This window comes from Rhinopithecus roxellana, chromosome 11, assembly GCF_007565055.1.
Source record: "Rhinopithecus roxellana isolate Shanxi Qingling chromosome 11, ASM756505v1, whole genome shotgun sequence".
In the NCBI taxonomy this organism is placed as follows: domain Eukaryota; kingdom Metazoa; phylum Chordata; class Mammalia; order Primates; family Cercopithecidae; genus Rhinopithecus; species Rhinopithecus roxellana.
Genome location: NC_044559.1, coordinates 132,000,339 through 132,024,771, shown reverse-complemented (window position 1 = coordinate 132,024,771; position 24,433 = coordinate 132,000,339). Strand labels below are relative to the sequence as shown.

General features: G+C 44.6%; 1 protein-coding gene across 9 annotated transcripts in view; it reads right to left on the bottom strand.

Annotated features, from left to right (window-relative positions):
• The window catches only part of USP54 (ubiquitin specific peptidase 54), a 124,635-nt gene that overhangs the window by 94,438 nt on the left and 5,764 nt on the right, over nucleotides 1-24,433 (bottom strand). The window contains exon 1 of one of the 9 annotated variants that reach the window (XM_010373101.2): nucleotides 4,085-4,102. The exons of the other annotated variants lie outside the window; for them this stretch is intronic. The gene's annotated coding sequence lies outside the window, so the exon portion shown is untranslated. Of the gene's footprint in view, nucleotides 1-4,084; nucleotides 4,103-24,433 lie in introns of those variants that run through there. 9 annotated transcript variants of the gene reach the window in all.

Sequence of the window (24,433 nt, the reverse complement as noted above, 5' to 3'; positions counted from 1 at the left end):
AGTGCTTAGTTAAGATGGAAAAGGAGGCCAGGTGTGGTGGCTCACTCCTGTAATCCCAACACTTTGGGAGGCCAAGGCGGGTGGATCACCCGAGGTCAGGAGTTCAAGAGCAGCCTGGTCAACTTGGTGAAACCCTGTCTCTACTAAATATATAAAAATTAGCCGGGCATGGTGGTGGGCACCTGTAATCCCAGTTACTTGGGAGACTGAGGCAGGAGAATCACTTGAACCCGGGAGGCAGAGGTTGCAGTGAGCTGAGATCACACCACTGCACTCCAGCCTGGGCAACAGAGCAAGACTCAGTCTCAAAAAAAAGGCATTAAATTTGTGGATGGAAGAAATGAACAGAAATATGTTCCAATTAATAGCCATTGGGTTCAGTGCTATTCATGGTTCCAGGCATCCACTGGAGGTCTTGCAACATATCCTTCATGGATAAGGGGAAACTACTGTAGTCTTTTAATAAATAGTGCTGGAATAATTGAATATCCATATGCAAGAGAAAAAGTTGGACTCTTATCTCACACCATATGCAAAAATTAATTTAATTAATTTTTTAATTAATTTAATGAGCTAAAACTATAAAACTTTTAGAAGAAAACATAGAAATAAATCTTTATGACCCTGGGTTAGGCAAAGACATCACACAAGTGACAAAAGAAAAAAATACATAAATTGTACTTCATCAAAATTAAAACTTTTGGCCAGGCACAGTGGCTCACTCCTATAATCCCAGCACTTTGGGAGGCCAAGAAGGCCGATCACAACAAGGTCAGGAGTTCGAGACCAGCCTGGCCAATATGGTGAAACCCTGTCTCTACTAAAAATTTAAAAATCGGCCAGGCACAATGGCTCACATCTGTAATCCCAGCACTTTGGGAGGCCGAGGCGAGTGGATCACGAGGTGAGGAGATCGAGACCATCCTGGCCAACATGGGGAAACTGCATCTCTACTAAAAATACAAAACAAATTAGCTGGGCATGGCGGCGTGCGTCCATAGTCCCAGCTACTTGGGAGGCTGAGGCAGGAGAATCGCTTGAACCCAGGAGATGGAGGTTACAGTGAGCCAAGATAGCACCACTGCACTCCAGCCTAGAGACAGAGACTCCATCTCAAACAAACAAATTAGCTGGGCTTGGTGGTACGTGCCTGTAGTCACAGCTACTTGGGAGGCTGAGGCAGGAGAATCGTTGGAACTCAGAAGGTGGAGGTGCAGCGAGCCGAGATCACACCACTGCACTCTAGCCTGGGCGACAGAGCAAGACTCCGTCTCAAAAAAAATAAAATAACCCATGCAGACTGACTGCCCATGGAAAAAATAAGAATAATCTACCAGGGACCTTCCCGGTAAAATCAAGATGGTCAGTGGATACAGTTATTCAATGTCTGACACATACACTTAACCAGTCAATGAAATTTGTATCACTACATTATCAGCCACATGAAAGACTGTGAAACTAATGGGATTTTGACTCACTATATGTAGAACAATCCCCTATCCACAAACCTCTTAATCCTAAATAGAAGTAATGAAATCCAAAAATAGAAATAGAAGTAATTTATGATGAATCAACCCATACTCTTCTTTCTCCTTAATACTCCATATTATATTTAGTCATTTATAATTGAATTTTCCCAAGATTTAACAATTTTACACGTCTATGGTTTTACAACTACTTTCCTTTCCTCTTTTTGGATATAAAGACATTTGTGTCTCTCTAGTCTTTATGGTTTCTCAAAGATTAACAACAGTGGCTCTGAGATCATCAGCCAGTTAATTCAGCATCCTGAAATGTAATTCATTTCAGCCTTAAGAATTAAATTCATTTAAAAATATTCACTATTAGCATCTTGCGCTACAGTTTCCAGTTTTTAACTTGCTATATACTTTCTAGTTTGAAAACAATTATCCCTGCTGCTAATAATAATCTATATAATTTTTATTTTTTGAAAGAGCTTTACAATTTCTCAAAACTCCTGCAAAATAGGTTAATATACCGCTATCCCATTGTATAGATAAGGAAACTGAAGCACAGAGAAATTAAAATTATTTGTCCAAGGTAAAGAGCTACAATGAACCAAAATCAACTGCAGTTTTGGGCTTTTTTTTTTTTTTTGAGACAGAGTTTCGCTCTTTTTGCCCTTGCTGGGTGCAATGGCGCGATCATGGCTCACTGCAACCTCTGCCTCCTGGGTTCAAGCAATTCTCGTCTCAGCCTCCTGAGTTGCTGGGATTACAGGCATGCGCCACCACGCCCGGGTAATTTTGTATTTTTAGTAGAGACGGGGTTTCTCCATGTTTGTCAGGCTGCCTTGAACTCCCAACTTCAGGTGATCCACCCATCTCAGACTCCCAAGTGCTGGGATTACAGTTGTGAGCCACCGCGTCTAGCCCAAGGGCTCTTTTCATAAGGCCATGTGTGTCTTTAATATAGAACTTCTCAGGATTGCACGTAAAATTTTCTCTGCTAAAAACTGATTTTTTGATTAGCGGTTGACAGGAGTTAAGAAAGGTATAGGGGTGGAAGGGAAGTGGGGGTAGCTATAAAAGGACAACACAGTAGATCCTGTGGTGATGAAAATATTTGGTACCTTGACTGTATCAACATCAATATCCCGGTTGTAAAATTGTACTGTAATTTTGGAAGATATTGCCATTGGGGGAGACGAGGTAAATGGTACATCAGATCAATATTATTTAACTCTGTATAAATCTAGAATTACCTCAAGATAAAAAGTTCCATCCAAAATAATAAGCAATTGGGGCCTACTTGAGGATAGAAGGTGGAAGGAGGGTGAGAATCAAAGAATTACCTATCGGGGCCGGGCGCGGTGACTCATGCCTACAATGCCAGCACTTTGGGAGGCTGAGGCAGGCGGATCACCTGAGGGTAGGAGTTCGAGACCAGCCTGGCCAACATGGTGAAACCCCGTCTCTAACAAAAATACAAAAATTAGCTGGGTGTGGTGGCGTCTGCCTGTAATCCCAGCTACTCAGCAGGCTGAGGCAGGAAAATCCCTTGAACCTGGGGGGTGGAGGTTGCAGTGAGCTGGGATCGCGCCACTGCACTCCAGCCTGGGTGACTAGAGCGAAACTCCATCTTTTTTTTTTTTTGAGACGGAGTCTCGCTCTGTCGCCCAGGCTGGAGTGCAGTGGCCAGATCTCAGCTCACTGCAAGCTCTGCCTCCCGGGTTTACGCCATTCTCCTGCCTCAGCCTCCCGAGTAGCTGGGACTACAGGCGCCCGCCACCTCGCCCGGCTAGTTTTTTGTATTTTTTAGTAGAGACGGGGTTTCACCGTGTTAGCCAGGATGGTCTCGATCTCCTGACCTCGTGATCCACCCGTCTCGGCCTCCCAAAGTGCTGGGATTACAGGCTTGAGCCACCGCGCCCAGCCAGAAACTCCATCTTAAAAACAAAACAAAACAAAACAAAAAAAACTACCTATCAGGTACTATGCTTATTACCTGGATGATGAAATAATTTGTACATCAAACCCCTGTAACATGTAGTTTACCTATATAGCAAACCTGCACATGTACCCTGGAACCTAAAATAAAGGTTACAAATAAATAAATGATAAACAATTGATATTTCTTTTCTAAACCAATTTCATTTTTAAGAACTTTACCTAAAGTGAATAGGAAAGTTTGGGTAAATTAAAACAAAACAGGATCATGTATAGGAGCTCTGAAATCCAACACAGAAGTCTTCAAATGTGGGATAAGTTTCATCAATAAAAGTTCCAAAACAAGCCATGAAGATCCTTGAAAATAAAAAAGGAGCTCCTGGGATTCTTATTTCCTAGAGAAATGAAACCAGTCAAGACAGTGTAGGAAACAAAATTGTTAAGTCATGAAAAGTCACCTCAAAAAGAAGTAGTAGAATAAAGTTAGAACCACCAAAGCTTTGCTTTCCTCAACACCACCATACACTTTACTGCAATCCTCAACTTAGAGAAAGATTATGTGTGTGTATGTCACCTTCAACCTGATACTCACACACACATTTCAAAAGCTTCCCCAAAAATGCCTTTTTTACTTTTTCCTTTCTTTCTTCTTTTTTTTTTTTTTTACTACTCACCAAGTGTCTGAAGCGTCAATCACTTCCTGCTTCTCCCAGCTGCAGGACTTGCAATTAGGAAAACATTCAGTCAGCGTCTAGAGCAGGTCTGGTTAGAAGGATGAGCTCATCCCTTTCAGTTGCACACCTGATCCTCAAGAAGCTGCCCCTCCTCCAGCAAGCAGATCTTTGTATGTTTAAAGTGACACCCACAACCTGTACAACCACTCTGCCAGAGCCAAAGTCCTTCGTTATACATGCCTAGTGCCACGGAATCACTTCCTGGTCTAGCCACCTCACACAGCCACTGAATGCAGGTGGCAGTGGCAACAGCTGCTGCTGCTGCTACTATGGCTTCGTTATAGAAGGACTTCATTTTCAGCTATAATGGAGATCAAGTCCTTCACCACTGCCCTGGAAACACTGGTTTATTTCAACATCCCCTTGTCCATAGTCAGATCTTACCAGAATCATGCCTTCTTTCAAAACTTACAGTCATTTTTCTGAACCAAAAACGTAGCACCTCAACATTGCCTTATTCCATTTGCCCTGTCTAAAAGTTAAATTGACCAAGGCAGCTACATGTACTGTATGTATTTAGAGCTAAAATGTTCCCAACTCAGGTTTGCCCTCAGTTTTACTACCTCTAAGAAAACATTTACTCTGCCATAGCAGTCTATTTATTGGTATACAGTAATCCTAACACAGAGATATGTAAACTTCACTTCATATCAAAATAGTGTAATAGTATAATAGCCAGGCATGGTGGCTCACGCCTGCAATCCCATCACTTTGGGAGGCCAAGGTAGGTGGATCATGAGGTCAGGAGATCGAGACCATTCTGGCTAACACTGTGAAACCCGTCTCTACTAAAAATACAAAAAAATTAGCCAGGTGTGGTGGTGGGCACCTATAGTCCAGCTACTCGGGAGGCTGAGGCAGGAGAATGGCATGAACCCAGGAGGCGGAGCTTGTAGTGAGCTGAGATCACGCCACTGCACTCCAGCCTGGGTGACAGAGCGAGACTCCGTCTCAAAAAAAAAGAAAAAGAGAGAGAGAAAATAATATAATAGTGGTACAAAATATCTAGTCAGAGAAAAATCAAATTCATTAGTGGTTACCTTTGGTGAGGGACTTGTAATCAATAAATGGAAACTCGGGAGCAAACTAATCTACTAATATTTAATTTGCTTGATAGTGGTCATAAAAATGTTTACTGTATTATTCTTTTAAATGTCTTACAAAATATATAATAACATTTTTAAAAACCAGAACTGTGAATCAAAGGAAAAGAAAGAGGACAACTCGGCCGGGCGCGGTGGCTCAAGCCTGTAATCCCAGCACTTTGGGAGGCCGAGACGGGTGGATCACGAGGTCAGGAGATCGAGACCATCCTGGCTAACACGGTGAAACCCCGTCTCTACTAAAAAATACAAAAAACTAGCCGGGCGAGGTGGCGGGCGCCTGTAGTCCCAGCTACTCGGGAGGCTGAGGCAGGAGAATGGCGTAAACCCGGGAGGCAGAGCTTGCAGTGAGCTGAGAACCGGCCACTGCACTCCAGCCTGGGCCATAGAGCGAGACTCCGTCTCAAAAAAAAAAAAAAAAAAAAGAAAGAGGACAACTCATGAGATGGGAGAAGATATTTGTAAATTATTACTCTGATAAGGAGTTAATATCCACAATATATAAAGAACTCCTGCCATGTGTGGTGGCTCACACCTGTAATGCCAGCACTTTGGGTGGCCAAGGTGGGCAGATCATTTGAGGCCAGGAGTTTGAGACCAGCTTGGCCAACATGGCGAAACCCCATCTCTACTAAACCTGTCTCTACTAAGCCCTGGTCTCTACTAAAAATGCAAAAAAATTCATCGGGTGTGGTGGTGCACACCTGTAATGCCAGCTACTTGGGAAGCTGAGGCAGCAGAATCACTGGAACCTGGGAGGCAGAGGTGGCAGTGAGCTGAGATCATGCCACTCAACTCCAGCCTAGGTGACAGAGTGAGACCCTGTCTCAAAAACAAAAACAACAAAAAAACTCCTACAACTCAACAACAACAACAATACACAATTATAAAATAAACAAAGAACTTGAACAGACACTTCTCCAAAGAAGATACACCAATGGCCAATGAACACAGGAAAAGACACTCAAGATCACTAATCATTAGGGAAAATAAAACCACAGTGAGATATCACCTCACACTTATTAGGACGGCTACTATTAAAAAAAAAACGGTGGCCAGGCACAGTGGCTCACGCCTATAATCCCAGCACTTTGGAAGGCCAAGGGGGGAAGATCATGAGGTCAGGAGTTCGAGACCAGCCTGGCCAATGTGGTGAAACCCCCGTCTGTACTGAAAATACAAAAACTAGCCAGGTGTGGTGTTGCACACCGGTAGTCCCAGCTACTTGGGAGGCTGAGGTAGGAGAATCGCTTGAACCCAGGAAGCGGAGGTTGCAGTGAGCCGAGATCACACCACTGACTGCAGCCCGGGCAACAGAGCAAGACTCCATCTCAAAAAAAAAAAAAAACAAAAAAAAAACACACACACACACAAAACAAAAAAAACAGTGTTGGCAAGGACGTGGAGAAATTGGTACCCTTGTGCACAATCGTAAGAATGTGAAATGGTAAATAGCCAGTATGAAAAATAGTATGATAGTTCTTCAAAATTAAAATAAAATTACATATGATCCAGCAATTCTACTTTTGGTTACATATCCAAAAAAATTGAAAGTATGCTCTCAAAGAGCTAACTCGCCAGGCACATTGGCTCACACCGGTAAACCCAGCATTTTGAGAGGCTGAGGCAGGAGGATTGCTTGATCTCAGGAGTTTGAGACAAGGCTGGGCAACATAGTTAAGACTCCAGCTCCACAAATTTTTTTTTTTTTTTTTTTTTTTTTTTTTTTTTTTTGAGATAGAGTCTCACACTGTTGCCCAGACTACACTGCAGTGGTGCGATGTTGGCTCACTGCAAGCTCCGCCTCCTTGGTTCATGCCATTCTCCTGCCTCAGCCTCCGAAGTAGCTTGTGTGTCCAGAGTTGGTTCCTTCCAGTGGGTTCCTGGTCTTGCTGACTTCAAGAATGAAGCCACAGATCTTCACGGTGTTATAGCTCTTAAAGGTGGCACGGACCCAAAGAGTGAGCAGCAGCAAGATTTATTGTGAAGAGTGAAAGAACAAAGCTTCCACAGCATGGAAGGTGACCCAAGTGGGTTGCCACTGCTGGCTAGGGTGGCCAGCTTTTATTCCCTTATTTGTCTCTGCCCACGTCCTGCTGATTGGTCCATTTTACAGGGTGCTGATTGGTCCATTTTTACAGTGTTGATGTATTTACAATCCTTTAGCTAGACACAGAGTGCTGATTGGTGCATTTTTACAGAGTGTTGATTGGTGCATTTACAATCCTTTAGTTAGACACAGAGTGCTGATTGCTGTGTTTACAATCCTCTAGCTAGACAGAAAAGTTCTCCAAGTCCCCACTCGACCCAGGAGGTCCAGCTGGCTTCACAACTCACTGGGACTACAGGCACCCACCACTACGCCTGGCTAATTTTTTGTATTTTTAGTAGAGATGGGGTTTCACCGTGTTAGCCAGGATGGTCTCGATCTCCTGACCTCATGATCCACCCACCTTGGCCTCCCAAAGTGCTGGGATTACAGGTGTGAGCCACCACACCTGACCAATTTTTTTTTTTAATTCGTTGGATGTGGTGGCATGTGCCTGTAGTCCCAGCTACTTGGGAAACTGAGGTGAGAGGACCACTTGGGCCCAGATGATCGAGACTGCAGTGAGTCATGATTATCCCACTGCATTCCAGCCTGGGCAACAGAGCAAGATTCTGTCTCAAAAAATAAATAAAGAGATAACTGTATACCCATGTTCATAGCAGCATTATTCACAATAGACAACAGGTAGAAGCCACCTAAGAGAATGGGTAAGCAAATGTGGTACATACATATAACTGATTCAGCCTTAAAAAGGAAGGAAAATCTGACACATGCTACAACACAGATGAACTTGAGGACATTATACTAAGTGAAATAAGCCAGTCACAAAAGGACAAATACTCAATGACTCCATTATATGAGGCATGAAGAATAGTCAAATTCACTGAAACAGAAAGTTGGATGGTGGTGGCTAGGCACTTTGGGGAAGGAGGAATGGGGGGCTTATTTAATGGATTTAGAGTCTCAGTTTAATGGATTTGGAGATGAAACAGGGTGGCCAGGTATAGTGGCACACACCTGTAATCCCAGCGTTTTTGGAGGCCAAGACGGGCGGATCACCCAACATCAGGAGCTCAAGACCAGCCTAGCCAACATGGTGAAACCCTGTCTTTACTAAAAATACAAAAATTAGCCAGGCATGGTGGTATAGGACTGTAATTCCAGCCACTCAGCAGGTTGAGGTAGGAGAATCGCTTGAACCCAGGAGACAGAGGTTGCAGTGAGCCAAGATCACCCCACTGTACTCCAGCCTGGGCAGCAAAGTGAGGATGTCTCAAAAAAAAAAAAAAGATGAGACACAGTGCTGGAGAGTGGTTGCACAACAATGTGAACGTATGCAACACTACTGAACTGTACACTTAAACTGGTTAAGATGATAAATATTATGTTATTTTACCACGATTAAAAAAAATAAAGAGAACTAATCAAAACACAAAGTGGGGTGTGATGCTGCTCACCTGTAGTCCCAGCCAATCAGGAGACTGAGGTGGGAAGGAATTACTTGAGCCTAGGAGTTGAGTACAGCCTGGGCAACATAGGAAGAGCTCATCTCTTAGCCTGATCAGTATTAAGGTGTTGAGTGAGAAACACTCTACATTCAAATTCAAATAAACAATCTGCTGCTTTTCTCATTTCAAAAAACAATTCAAGCCTTACTGGTGATATTTGTTGAAAAGGACTAATAGGCGCCAGGTGCAGTGGCTCAGGCCTGTAATCCCAGCACTTTGGGAGGCTGAGGCGAGCAGATCACGAGGTCAGGAGATTGAGACCATCCTGGTTAACACAGTGAAACCCCATCTCTACCAAAAATACAAAAAAATTAGCCGGGCGTGGTGGCGGCCACCTGTAGTCCCAGCTATTTGGGAGGCTGAGGCAGGAGAATGGTGTGAACCCGGGAGGCAGAGCTTGCAGTGAGCCGAGATCGCGCCACTGCACTCCAGCCTAGGCAACAGAGCAAGACTCCATCTCAAAATAAATAAATAAATAAGAAAAGGACTAATAGACATCAAATTCATTACTCCTAACTGAACAGTTTCATACAACTGAAAAACCTAATATATTCAGGGCAGCTAATATATTTCTAGAGGCAGGAATTAGAAAGTAAATATTGACCAGACACAGTCCTGTAATCCCAGCACTTTGGGAGGCCAAGGCAGGAGGATAGCTTGAGCCCAAGAGTTTGAGACCAGCCTGGGCAACATGGTGAAACCCCATCTCTACAAAAAATACAAAAATTAGCCAGGTGTGGTGGCATGCACCTGTAGTCCCAACTACTCGGGAGGATCACTTGAGTCCAGGAGGTGGAGGCTTCAGTGAGCCATAATCCTGCCATTGCACTCCAGCTTGGGGGACAGTGAGACGTGGTTTCCACAAAAAGTAAATATCATTACTAGAGTTTGCTTAAAAAAAAAAAAGAAGGAAAAGAAAAAAAAAGACTTAGCCTAAAGAACATAGCTTCCAAATACTAAGGATGGTAGCTTAGAAATAAAATAGTCATTAATAATTTGTTATATTCTATACAAAGTTTGTAAGTCTGCATTAAGTTATTAAGGGCCCCATTCCTGAGGCTTATTATTCAAAAGGGTGGAAATAAGAAAACTTTAATTTTAAAAACTAAGAAGTAGGCCAGGTGCTGTGGCTCACACCTGTAATCCCAGCATTTTGGGAGCCCAAGGAGGATGGAGAGCCTGAGCTCAGGAGTTCAAGACCACCCTGGCCAACATGGTAAAACCCTGTATCCACTAAAAATGCAAAAAGTTTCCCAGGGATAGTGGCATGTGCTGTAATCCCAGCTGCATGGGAGGCTGAGGCACGAGAATTGCTTGAACCCAGGAGTTGGACGTTACAGTGAGCCGAGATCATGCCACTGCACCCCAGCCTGGGAGAGAGAGAAAGATTCCATCTCAAAAAAAAAAAAAAAAAAAAAGGCCGGGCGCGGTGGCTCAAGCCTATAATCCCAGCACTTTGGGAGGCTGAGACGGGCCGATCACAAGGTCAGGAGATCGAGACCATCCTGGTGAACACGGTGAAACCCCGTCTCTACTAAAAAAATACAAAAAACTAGCCGGGCGAGGTGGCGGGCTCCTGTAGTCCCAGCTACTTGGGAGGCTGAGGCAGGAGAATGGCCTAAACCCAGGCGGCGGAGCTTGCAGTGAGCTGAGATCCGGCCACTGCACTCCAGCCTAGGCGACAGAGCGAGACTCCATCTCAAAACAAACAAACAAACAAACAAAAAACTAAGTAATCCTTCAGAGGAAGAAATGTGCTTAACTGAGTGGTAAGGATTAAATGAGTTGCTGTGTGCGGAGTGTTAAGCCTAGCTCCTGCCACATGGTATTGCTCAACAAAAGTTATTCAGACTTGGCCGGGTGCGGTAGCTCACGCCTGTAATCCCAGCACTTTGGGAGGCCGAGGCGGGTGGATCACGAAGTCAGGAATTCAAGACCAGCCTGGGCAATATGGTGAAACCCTGTCTCTACCAAAAATACAAAAATTAGCCGGACGTGGTGGCGCATGCCTGTAGTCCCAGCTACTCCAGGGGCTGAGGCAGAAGAATCGCTTGAACCCAGGAGGCAGAGGTTGCAGTGAGCCGAGTTCATGCCACTGCATTCCAGCCTGGGCAATAGAGCGAGACTCCATCTCAAAAACATCAAACAAACAAACAAAAAGAAACAGTTATTCAGACTTTCTCCATTGTCTCATTTCCCTACGTTTCCCTCTTACAATACCAACATAACCAAAATGAGTTTGACTGTTTTTAATACAAACATGAACAATATTTGAAACAACTGTATACACTTACAAAGTAATTTTATAATCACTATCTTTTAAAACTTAAAACAGTTCAAGGAAGGGAAAAAGAAAACTGAAATTTAGAGTCCCTATAACATTATGGCTACTGTGCTAAGAACTGACATCTATCACTTCATTTAATTTGTTCAGGTAGGTTATTATTATCCTAATCTCACAGATAAGGGAAGTGAGGTTCAAAAATATTGAGTAATTTGGCCAGGCTTGGTGGCTCATGCCTGTAATCCCACACTTTGGAAGGCCTAGGCAGGCAGATCATTTGAGCCCAGGAGTTCGAGACCAGCCTAGCAAACATGATGAAACCCAGTCTCTACTAAAAATATAAAAAATTAGCAGGGCATGCTAGCGCGTGTCTGTAGCCCCAGCTACACAGGAGGCTGAGGTGGAAGGATCGCTTGAACCTGGGAGGTGGAGGTGGCAGTGAGCCAAGATTGTGGCACTGCACTCCAGCAGGGAGGGCCGAGTGAGACTTTTGTCTCAAAAAATAAGTAAAATTTATATGGAAAGGCATAGGCCCCAGGAATATGTATTATAGATATCAGTAAGTACTCTAAAACACTGACATGTCTAAAGCTTAATTTGGTAATTATGAAGTTTCTTATATCAAGTCTGTAAAATAAGCTTGATGTTTCCTTAGACCTAGGGGGCATCAGGAAAGGTGAAAATCCAATACTAAAATGATATTGCCTCTCCCTGGTGTTCCCCTAACACTGAAGAAACACACAGAATTCCCATCTGTTCATAAATACCCTTCTGATCTTCAATGACCATGAGTAAAGATAAATAAGGAGTTGAAAGAAATGGCAAAAAAGAACCAAAGAACTTATCTTATTTTGGCACTATACAGCTCTGACTGGGGTCAACATCCAAGACAGGATGTACCACCAAAGGAAACGGATCTGCACAGAGAAATAAAAGCTGAGCCCAGGTCAGAAATCAAACAATGGCACACAAATAAGTTCTGTTTCCACAGAGAATGCATTTTTCTATATAAACTTTACCACGAGGCCAGGTGCGGTGGCTCACGCCTGTAATCCCAGCACTTTGGGAGGCCAAGGTGGGCGAATCACTTGAGATCAGGAGTTCATAATCAGCCTGGCCAACATGATGAAACCCTGTCGTTACTTAAAATACAAAAATTGCCGGGCACAGTGGCTCCTGTCTGTAATCCCAGCACTTTGGGAGGCAGAGATGGGTGGATCACGAGGTCAGGAGATCGAGACCATCCTGGCCAACACGGTGAAACCCCATCTCTACTAAAAATACAAAAATTAGCTGGGCGTGGTAGCAGGCATCTATAATCCCAGCTACTCAGGAGGCTGAGGAAGGAGAAGCACTTGAGCCTGGGAAGCGGAGGTTGCAGTGAGCCGAGATCGCACCACTGCACTCCAGCCTGGCTACAGAGCGAGACTCTGTCACAAAAAAAAAAAAAAAGGCCGGGCGCGGTGGCTCAAGCCTGTAATCCCAGCACTCTGGGAGGCCGAGACGGGTGGATCACGAGGTCAGGAGTTCGAGACCATCCTGGCTAACACGTTGAAACCCCGTCTCTACTAAAAAATACAAAAAGCTAGCCGGGCGAGGTGGCTGGCGCCTGTAGTCCCAGCTACTCGGGAGGCTGAGGCAGGAGAATGGCGTAAACCCGGGAGGCGGAGCTTGCAGTGAGCTGAGATTCGGCCACTGCACTCCAGCCCAGGTGACAGAGCGAGACTCCGTCTCAAAAAAAAAAAAAAAAAAAAATTAGCAGGGTGTGGTGGCATGCACCTGTAATCCCAGCTATTCAGGAGGCTGAGGCACGAGAACTGCTTAAACCTGGGAAGCGGAGGTTGCAGTGAGCCAAAATCATGCCACTGTACTCTAGCCTTGGTGATAGAGCAAGACTCTGTCTCAAAAAAAAAAAAAAAAAAAAAAAGTAGCTAGATGTGGTGGCACACGCCTGTAATCCCAGCTACTCGGGAGACTGAGGCATGAGAACTGCTTGAACCCGGGAGGCAGAGGCTACAGTGGGCTGAGATCGCACCACTGCACTCCAGCCTGGGTGACAGAACAACGCTCTGCCTCAAATAAAAAAATAAAAATAGGCCGGGCGCGGTGGCTCAAGCCTGTAATCCCAGCACTTTGGGAGGCCGAGACGGGCGGATCACGAGGTCAGGAGATCGAGACCATCCTGGCTAACACAGTGAAACCCCGTCTCTACTAAAAATACAAAAAAAACTAGCCGGGCGAGGTGGCGGGCGCCTGTAGTCCCAGCTACTCGGGAGGCTGAGGCAGGAGAATGGTGTAAACCCGGGAGGCGGAGCTTGCAGTGAGCTGAGATCTGGCCGCTGCACTCCAGTCCGGGCAACAGAGCGAGACTCCGCCTCAAAAAAAATAAATAAATAAAATAAAAATAAAAAAACTTTACTGTGAAACTACGTTATCTACAAGATGTTTCTTCAGAAATCTCTTCTCAGGAGAAAATTAAAACTTTTTCTTCCAAGACTTAATAATTGTCACTGACTTCCTGCCAGCTTTATATCAGAAACTTTTGGCCAGGCACAGTGGCTCACACCTGTACTGTCATCCCAACATTTTGGGAGGCTGAGGTGGATGGATCACTCCAGGTCAGGAGTTCGAGACCAGCCTGGCCAACATGGTGAAACCCCAACTATACTAAAATTACAAAAATTAGCTGGACATGGTGGCACACACCTGTAGTCCTAGCTACCTGGGAGGATGAAGTGGGAGAATCACTTGAACCCAGGAGGCAGAGGTTGCAGTGAGCCAAGTTCGTACCACTGCACTGCAGCCTGGGCCACAGAGCAAGAATTGACATCTTTCACTTTTCTGAGACAGTTCTGTCTCAGAAAAAAAAAAAAGGAAGAAAGAAAAAAAGAGGCCGGGCGCAGTGGCTCAAGCCTGTAATCCCAGCACTTTGGAAGGCCGAGACGGGCGGATCACTAGGTCAAGATTTCGAGACCATCCTGGCTAACACGGTGAAACCCTGTCTCTACTAAAAAATACAAAAAAACTAGCCGGGCGAGGTGGCAGGCGCCTGTGGTCCCAGCTACTCGGGAGGCTGAGGCAGGAGAATGGTGTAAACCCGGGAGGCGGAGCTTGCAGTGAGCTGAGATCCGGCCACTGCACTCCAGCCTGGGCGACAGAGCCAGATTCCATCTCAAAAAAAAAAAGAAAAGAAAAGAAAAAGGCCGGGCGCGGTGGCTCAAGCCTGTAATCCCAGCACTTTGGGAGGCCGAGACGGGCGGATCACAAGGTCAGGAGATCGAGACCATCCTGGCTAACACGGTGAAACCCCGTCTCTACTAAAAATACAAAAAACTAGCCGGGCGAGGTGGCGGCGCCTGTAGTCCCAGCTACTCGGGAGGCTGAGGCAGGAGAATGGCGTGAACCCGGGAGGCGGAGCTTGCAGTGAGCTGAGATCCGGCCACTGCACTCCAGCCTGGGCGACAGAGCGAGACTCCGTCTCAAAAAAAAAAAAAAAAGAAAAAAAAAAAAAAAAGAAAAAAGAAAAAAAGAAACTTTCAAACTTTCTAGAAAAAATGACACAGGCAGGTCACAAGAAAACAAAAATGTATTTTGCAAGAATACAATATAGGCTTACGTCGGCTTCTGTTTTCACTTAAAAACTCAAATGCTATTTTTAAAAAATGTGCTTTGTAGAAACATGTTTCTTGCTTTCAACATGGCACAGGAAGGTATTGCTACCATACAGCGCCAAAACACTAAAATATGGGTTACAGAAAAGCTTGTTAGTTTCATACCAACAATAATAGGGCTAGATTTCCTATTTGCAACAAGCTGTGTAATGAATATAACAGTTTTTCCTTAAAAGTCAGTTATCTATAGAGAATATTTATACAGACAAACTGAAAGAAATAAGAAAAATTCTAGAAGAGTAACAGTGAGTTTTTTAAAAAAACATTTTGGTACATTCTACCATCATACCTCCTGAATATACAAATATTCATGTATGTGCCTGATATAAGCCATAAAAATAAAATAATTCACAAATTTATTATATGAAATTATCCCTGAAACTAAGCAAAATTTGGGTAAGCTTTTCTACAAATATACTCTCTGGGAGAAAAAGACAGAAAAGTAAGCCTTAAAGTGAATTCAATTTTTCTACTACTTCTCATTAAATATTAAAAATGTGTCCATACTTTTTAATATTGATAAACTAAAAACCTTAGTGAAGTACAAGGTATGGTAGCTCCTATCTATAAGCTCAGCTACTTGGAAGGCTAAGGTGGGAGGACGGCTTGAGTGCAGGAGTTCCAGGCCAGCCTGGGCAACACAGTGAGAACCCAGATCTAGAATGAATGAATGAATGAATGAACGAATGAATGAATGAATAAATAAAAAATAGGCTGGGCCCATTAGCTCACACCTGTAATCCCAGCACATTGGGAGGCCGAGGCGGGTGCATCACTTAAGGTCAGGAGTTCAAGACCAGATTGGTCGACATGGTGAAACCCCGTCTCTACTAAAAAAAAAAAAAAAAATACAAAAATTAGCTGGGCATGGTGGCAGGCACCTGTAATCCCAGCTACTTAGGAGGCTGAGGCAGGAGAATCACTTGAACCTGGGAGGCGGAGTTTGCAGTGAGTAGAGATCGCACCACCGCACTCCGTCTGGGCAACAGAGCGAGACTCCATCTCAAAAAAATAGTAATAAAAATAAAATAAAACAGACCAGGTGCAGTGGCTCACACCTGTAAGTCCCAGCAATTTGGGAGGCGAGGCAGGCAGATCACTTGACCTCATGAGTTCCAAACCAGGCTACACAACACAGTGACAACTCATCTCTACGAAAAATACAAAAAAACTAGCCAGGCACAGTGGTGTGCACCTACAGTCCCAGCTACTCAGGCTGAGGCAGGAGGATCACTTGAGCCCAGGTGAAGCTGCAGTGAGTTGAGATCCCACCACTGGACTCCCACCTGGGAAAGCATTAGACCCTGTCTTAAAAATAAAATAAAATAATATAGATAGACAGAAAACCCAGTTTATTCTATATGTATAATTAAATATCAGATACAGTTAGTATTTACATATACTATTGAGAATTTTTAATCTGATCAATTTTATTGAGTTAGCTTCTCCCCAATTTTAAGTGCAACCCCTCTCAGATGGCACATAACTATAAAAAACATTAAATACAGAATTTTATAGTCAAATCACATTTGTACCCAAAAGTAGGCTTTTCCCCCTTGTTTTAATTCATAAATTTATTCAACAGACTTGATTTTACAAATTCTAACCATCCTAGAATTTTCCTCATGTCAAGATATTACAAGCATTATAACAGCCTATTCTAAGTGTTTTACCCACTGATAGTCAAGAGAGTTCCCCTAAAAGTAAACGGCAAACTAGAAAACCATTGCCAGCTATATGATAAAGAATATATTTGATGGCCGAGTGATGTGGCTCATGGCTGTAATCCCAGCACTTACAGAGGCCGAGGCTGGCACATCACCGAGATCAGGAGATCGAGACTAGCCTGGCCAACATGGCAAAACACAGTCTCTACTAAAAATGCAAAAATAAGCTGGGCATGGTGGTGCATGTCTATACCCCACTTACTCGGGAAGCTGAGGCAGGAAAATCCTTGAACCCAGGAGGCAGAGGTTGCAATGAGCAGAGATCTTGCCAAAGCACTCCAGCCTGGGAGACAGAGTGAGGACACTGTCTCAAAAAAACAAAAAAAAGAATATATTTGGCTGGGCGTGGTGGCACACACCTGTTATCTCAGCACTTTGGGAGGTCAAGACAGGAGAATCACTTGAGCTCAAGAGTTTGAGACCAGCCTTGGCAACATGGTGAGGCCCCGTCTCTACAAGAAATACAAAGAATTAGCCAGGCATGGTGGTACGTGCCTCTGGTCCCAGCTACTCAGGAGGCTGAGGTGGGAGGATTGCTTAAGTCCAGGAGGTCAAGGCTGCAGTGAGTGGTGAGTGTGCCACTGCACTCCAGCCTCTTTTTGTTTTTTGGAGATGGAGTCTCACTCTGGTACCCACGCCGGAGTACAGTGGTGTGATCTCTGCTCACTGCAACCTCCGCCTCCCGGGTTCAAGCAATTCGCCTGCCTCAGGGTCCAGAATAGCTGGGACTACAGGTGCACGCCACCACGCCCAACTAATTTTTGTATTTTCAGTCGAGACGGGGTTTCACCATGTTGGCCAGGCTGGTCTCGAACTCCTAAACTCAGGTGATCCACCCGCCTTGGCCTCCCAAAGTGCTGGGGTTACAGGCGTGAGCCACTGCACCCAGCCTACCACCCTCTTTATTTTTTGAGACCCCGTCACTCCCACCAAAACAAAGAATATTTTTACTCTAAAGAGATTTAAAACATGTCAAAATAAGAAAAAAAATTACACATGCCATAACAAAGACAGGCAAAGACATGAACAGTTAGAAATATGACTATCTTGAAAACCCAAAAGGGCTGGGCATGGTGGCTCACACCAAAACTTTGGGAGGCTGAGGCAGGCTGACCATTTGAGGCCAGGAGTTTGAGACCAGCCTGGCCAACATGGGGAAACTCTGTCTCTACTAAGAATACAAAAAATTAGCTGGGCGTGGTAGCGCGTATCTGTAATCCCAGCTACTCAGAAGGCTGAGAGGGAAGAATCACTTGAATCCAGAAGGCGGAGGTTACAGTTGAGCCGAGATTGCGCCACTGCACTCCAGCCTAGGTGACAGAGCAAGACTCTGTCTCAAAAAAAAAAAAAAAGAAAAAAAAACAAAAGAATAAAAAACATATAATTAACAAAAGGATTTAGTGGCTCACACCTGTAATCCTAGCACTTTGGGAGGCCGAGGAGGACAGATCACTTGAGGCCAGGAGTTCAAGACCAGCTAGGCCATGGAGAAACCTCATCTCTACCAAAAATACAAAACTTAGTCACACATGGAGCCACACACATGTAGTTCCAGCTACTGCGGAGGCTAAAGTGGAAGAATCATTTGAGCCCAGGAGGTCAAAGCCACAGTGAGCCAGTATCACACCACTGCACTCCAGCCTGGGTGATACCTGTCTCAAAAAACAAACAAAAAAACTGTATGGTATTGGCTCAGGAATAAACAACTAAAAAGAACAGAGATATTCAAAAGTAAACACATGCAGGCTGGGCACAGTGACTCGTACCTGTAATCCCAGCACTTTGGGAGGCCAAGGCGGATGGATCACTTGAGGTCAGGAGTTTGAGACCAGCATGGCCAACATGGCGAAACCCCGTCTCTACTAAAATTACAATAAATTAGCCAGGTGTAGTGGTATGCACCTGTAGTCCCAGCTACTCCGGAGGCTGAGGCAGAGAATCACTTGAACCCTGGTGGCGGATGTTGCAGTGAGCCAAGATCACACCATTGCACTCTAGCCTGGGCAATAAAAGTGAGACTCCATCTCCAAAAAACAAACACAGGCATACATACATACATACACACATGGTGACTATAAGGCAATTGAGAACATGATGAAGATAAGATTTCATATCATTAAAGACAGGATATTCAACAAATAGGCTTGGGTCAGTTGCACATTTGTGGAGAAAAAGAGTACCTCCAAAAACATATAAAAATAAATTCCAAATCAATTAAAGGGCTAAATATGTTAAGCTAGTAAAGAGTTCGAATATAAAATATTTGTATAATTTTGGTATGGAGAGAGCCTTCTTAAGCAAGCCTCAAAACCCAGAAACCATTAAGAAAAAAGATAGTTATGGCCGGGCGTGGTGGCTCAAGCCTGTAATCCCAGCACTTTGGGAGGCTGAGACGGGCGGATCACGAGGTCAGGAGATCAAGACCATCCTGGCTAACATGGTGAAACCGTCTCTACTAAAAAAATACAAAAAACTAGCCGGGCGAGGTGGCAGGCGCCTGTAGTCCCAGCTACTCGGGAGGCTAAGGCAGGAGAATGGCGTAAACCCGGGAGGCGGAGCTTGCAGTGAGCTGCGATCTGGCCACTGCACTCAAGCCCGCGCAACAGAGGGAGGCTCCGTCTCAAAAAAAAAAGATAGTTATGAAATTTTAGCACATCAACAGACACTATAGATGATGCAACAGATGGTAGAAAATATGTGCGACATGTGTTAAAAATACAGTGATAGACAGACAGAGTTCCTATTAGTCAAAAGGGAAAAGTGAGGGGAGGTGTGCATAGTTAATGGGTACAAAAAAAAAAAAAAAGGCCGGGCGTGGTGGCTTACGTCTGTAATCCCATCGCTTTAGGAGGCCAAGGCAGCAGATCAGTTGAGGCCAGGAGTTTAAAACTACCCCGGCCAATATGGTGAAACCCTGTCTCTACTAAAAAATACAAAAATTAGCTGGGCATGGTGGCACCCACCTGTAATCCCAACTACTTGGGAGGCTGAGGGACAAGAATCGCTTCAACCCGGGAGGCAGAGGTTGCAATGAGCCAAGATCACACCACTGCACTCCAGCCTGGGCGACAGAGGGAGACTATCTCAAAAAAAATAGAAAGAATAAGAGGGAGTATTTGATAGCACAAATGCTTAATAATTTGTAAGTCAATAATTTAATTGTACATTTTAAAATAACTGCGAGTATAATTGTTCATAACACAAACAATGAATGCTGAGGGGATAAATTCCCCATTTTACATGATGTGATTATTACGCAATGCATGCCCATATCAAAACATCTCATGCACCCAATAAATATACACACCTACTATGTACCCACAAAAAATATATATATTTTTAAAAACAAAGCCGGGCATAGTGGCTCACACCTGTAATCCCAGCACTCTGCAAAGCTGAGGCAGGCAGATTGCTTGAGGTCAGGAATTCCAGAACAGCCTGGGCAACATAGCAAAACTTTGTTTCTACAAAAAATCCAAAAATTAGCTGGTAATGATGGCTTACACTGTGGTCCCAGCTACTCGGGAGGTTGAGGTGGGATGATCACCTGAGCTTGGGAAATTGAGGCTGTAGTGAGCGAAATCACTCCAGCCTGGGCAACAAAGAGATTTCTCTCCAAAAAAAAAAAAAGGCCCAGCGCAGTGGCTCACACCTGTAATCCCAGCACATTGGAAGGCCAAGGCGAGAGGATCACTTGAGGCCAGGAGTTCGAGACCAGCTTGGCCAACATGGCAAAACCCGTCTCTACTAAAAATACAAAAATTACTTCGGCCAGGCATGGTAACTCACATCTGTAATCCCAGCACTTTGGGAGGACGAGGTGGGCAGATCACTTGAGGTCAGGAGTTCAAGACTAGCCTGGCAAACATGGTGAAACCCTGTCTCTACTAAAAATACAAAATTAGCCAGGGGTGGTGGCAGGTTCCTGTAATGCCAGCTACTTGGGAGGCTGAGGCAGGAGAACTGCTTGAACCCAGGAGGCAGAGGCTGCAGTGAGCTGAGATTGCGCCACTGCACTCCAGCCTAGGCAACAGCGAGACTCCATCTCCAAAAAAAAAAAAATTACTTCAAGTTCCATTCATGTATCCTCAGCAAACTAACACAGGAACAGAAAACCAAATACCACATGTTTTCACTTAAAAGTGGGAGCTGAACAATGAAAACACATGGACACAGGGAAGGGAACAACACACACTAGGGCCTGTGTGGGGGTGGGGAGAGCATCAGGATAAATAGCTAATGTATGCAGGGCTTAATACCTAGGTGATGAGTTAATAGGTACAGCAAACCACCATGGCACACATTTATGTAACAAGCCTGCACATCCTGCATGTGTATCCAGGAACTTAAAATTAAATTAAATTCTTTAAAAAATACAAAAATTATCTGGGTGTGGTGGCAGGTGCCTGTAATCTTGCCTCCTCAGGAGGCTGAGGCACAAGAACCATTTGAACCTGGGAGGCAGAGACTACAGTGAGCTGAGCTTGCACCACTGCACTCCAGCCTTGACAACAGAACGAGACTCTGTCTCAAAAAAAAACTTAAAAAAAAATGTTTTCAGAGAATAAATGTAGTTTTGATACAAAAAGAAAAACTGAAATGGGCCCGGGTAGGGGGGAGGGGTAGAATGGAAAGAAAAAAGCCCAGTTACAAAATAAGCAAAGAATAAGCAATTCCACTGAAAGAAATACAGCCAAAAAAGAAATAAAAAGATGTTACGCCGGGCACAGTGGCTCACACCTGTAATTTCAGCACTTTGGGAGGCCAAGGAGGGCAGATCACCTAAGGTCGGGAGTTCGAGACCAGCCTGACCAACATGGAGAAACCTGTCTCTATTAAAAATACAAAATTAGCTGGGCGTGATGGCACACACCTGTAATCCCAGCTACTCAGGAAGCTGAGGCAGGAGAATCGCTTCCAACCAGGAGGTAGAGGTTACGGTGAGCTGAGATCGCGCCATTGCACTCCACCCTGGGCAACAAGAGAGAAACCCTGTCTCAACAACAACAAAAATAAATTAGCCGAGTATGGTGGCACATGCCTGTAATCCCAGTTACTTGGGAGGCTGAGGCAGGAGAATCACTTGAACCCAGGAGGCAGAAGTTGCAGTGAGCTGAGATCATGCCACTGTACTCCAGCCTGGGCAACAGAGAGAGACTCTGTCTAAAAATAATAATAATAAATAAAATAAATAAAAAATAATAAATATGGAAAATGTTCAACTTCATATCAAATAAATGGAAATTTAAAATGAAATCACTTGGCCAGGTGCAGTGGCTCACCCAGCACTTTAGAGGGCTGAGGTGGAAAAATTGCTTGAGCTCAGGAGTTCAAGATCAGCCTAGGCAATATAGTGAGACCTCATCTCCTCAAAAAAATTAAAAGTTAGGCTTTTTCTTCCCGGTTCCTAGCAGAGTAAGGAAAAGCTTTGTTGAGAGGGCAGGGTGAAAAACACTTTTTTAAAATTAGCTGGGCATGGTGGTGCACATCTGTAGTTCCAGCTACTCGGGAAGCTGAGGTAAGGGGATTGTTTGAGTCCAGGAGGTAAAGTCTACAGTAAGTGACTTACCTCCTGGATTACCTGTGATTGCACAACTGCACTCCAGCCTAGGTGACAAAGTAAGACCCTGTCTCAAGAAATAAAAATAAGGCGGTGGTTCACACCTGTAATCTCAGTACTTTGGGTGTGCAAGGTGGACGGATCATCTGAGGTCAGGAGTTGGAGACCAGCCTGGCTGACATGGTGAAACCCCATCTCTACTAAAAATACAAAAATTAGCCGGGCTTGGTGGCAGGTGCCTGTAATCCCAGCTACTCAGGAGGCTGAGGCCGGAAAATTGCTTGAACCCGGGAGGCGGAGGTTGCAGTGAACCGAGTTGTGCCACTGCACTCCAGCCCGGGTGACACAGCGAGACTCCATCTCAAAACATTAATAAATAAAAATAAATAAATAAAATGAGATCACCTGTCTTCTCTTTTTAGCAGCAGGGTCTCACTCTCACTCTGACATCCAGGCTGGAGTGTAGTGGCATGATTTAGCTGACTGCAACCTCGAACACCAGGGCTCAAGTGATCTTCCTGCCTCAGCCCCTCAAGTAGCACTATAGGGGCATGCTGCCAGACCCAGCTAATTTTTTAAATTTTTTGGTAAAAAATTAGCCAGGGCCGGGCACAGTGGCTCACGCCTATAATCCCAGCACTTTGGGAGGATGAGGCAGGGTGGATCACCTGAGGTCAGAATTTTAAGACCAGTCTGGCCAACATGGTGAAACTCCCTCTCTACTAAAAGTACAAAAATTAGCTGGGCATGGTGGCTCATGCCTGTAATCCCAACTACTTAGGAGGCTGAGGAAGGAGAATCGCTTGACCCAGGAGGCAGAGGTTGCAGTGAACTGCGACTGCACCACTGCACTCCAGCCTGAGTCACAGAGCGTGACTCCATCTCAAAAAAAAAAAAAAAAAAAAAAATTAACCAGGCCTGGTAGCTGGCGCCTGTAATCTCAGTTACTCAGGAGGCTGAGGCAGGATAATGGCTTGAACCTGGGGGCAGAGGTTGCAGTGAACTGAGATTATGATACTGCACTCTAGCCTGGGCGACAGAGCGAGACTTCGTCTCAAAAAAAAAAAAACAACTTTTTTTAGTAGAGGCCAGGCAGGTGGCTTACACCTGTAATCCCTGCACTTTGGGAGGCCGAGACAGGCAGATCACCTGAGGTCAGGAGTTTGAGACCAGCCTAGACAACATGGTGAAACCCTGTCTCTACTAAAAAATACAAAAATTATCTGAGTATGGTGGGGTGTGCCTGTAGTCCCAGCTACCAGGAGGCTGAAGCATGAGAATCACTTGAACCCAGGAGGTGGAGGTTGCACTCCAGCCCGGGCGATGAAGCAAGACTAGTCTCAAAAAACCAAAACAGGCCGGGCGCGGTGGCTCAAGCCTGTAATCCCAGCACTTTGGGAGGCCGAGACGGGTGGATCACGAGGTCAGGAGATCGAGACCATCCTGGCTAAAACGGTGAAACCCCGTCTCTACTAAAAAATACAAAAAAAAAATTAGCCGGGCAAGATGGCGGGCGCCTGTAGTCCCAGCTACTCGGGAGGCTGAGGCAGGAGAATGGCGTAAACCCGGGAGGCGGAGCTTGCAGTGAGCCGAGATCGCGCCACTGCACTCCAGCCTGGGTGACAGAGCGAGACTCCGTCTCAAAAAAAAAAAACAAAAAACAAAACTGCATGTATTTCTTTTTTTCTTTTCTTTGAGACAGAGTGTCTGTCAGTCACCCAGTCTGGAGTGCAGTGGTGGGATCATGGCTCACTACAGCCTCAACTTGCCAGACTCAAGTGATCCTCTTGCCTCAGCCTCCTAAGTAGCTGGGATTACAGGTGCATGCCACCACATCCTGGCTAAATTTTTAAATTTTTTTGTAGAGACAGGGTTTCTCTATTTTGCCATACCCAGGATGGTCTCGAACTTGTGGGCTCAAGCAATCCATCCACCTTGGGCCTTCCAAAGTGCTGGGATTATAGGCGTGAGCCACCACACCCAGCCTAATATGTGTTATAATGCAATTGTACTCTTCCACTTTTTTCTAAATCAGAGAAGCATTTATTAAATGCCCCAGCAGTGCAGCTGAAGACAGAAAAATTAAATAGTAATAGAGCAAACCAAATATAGGAAGCACCTAAATAAAACACCTGAATCACTTATCCTTAGTACAAGTAGGAAGTATAAGTACAGTTTAAGGTAAACAAGTAATCAGTTTGTATTCTATCATCTATCAGTAAATAGCCTCTTGACAAAACTGGTTTCTCAAAATTAGCTGAGGGCATCTATAACTCTATAGCAATTATTAAATATAACTTGGCAATGTGGTACAGTATAAGGAACAGTTAACTGGAAACCAGGACATCTGGGACATTGCAGCTATGTGACTTTGGGTAGGTCATTT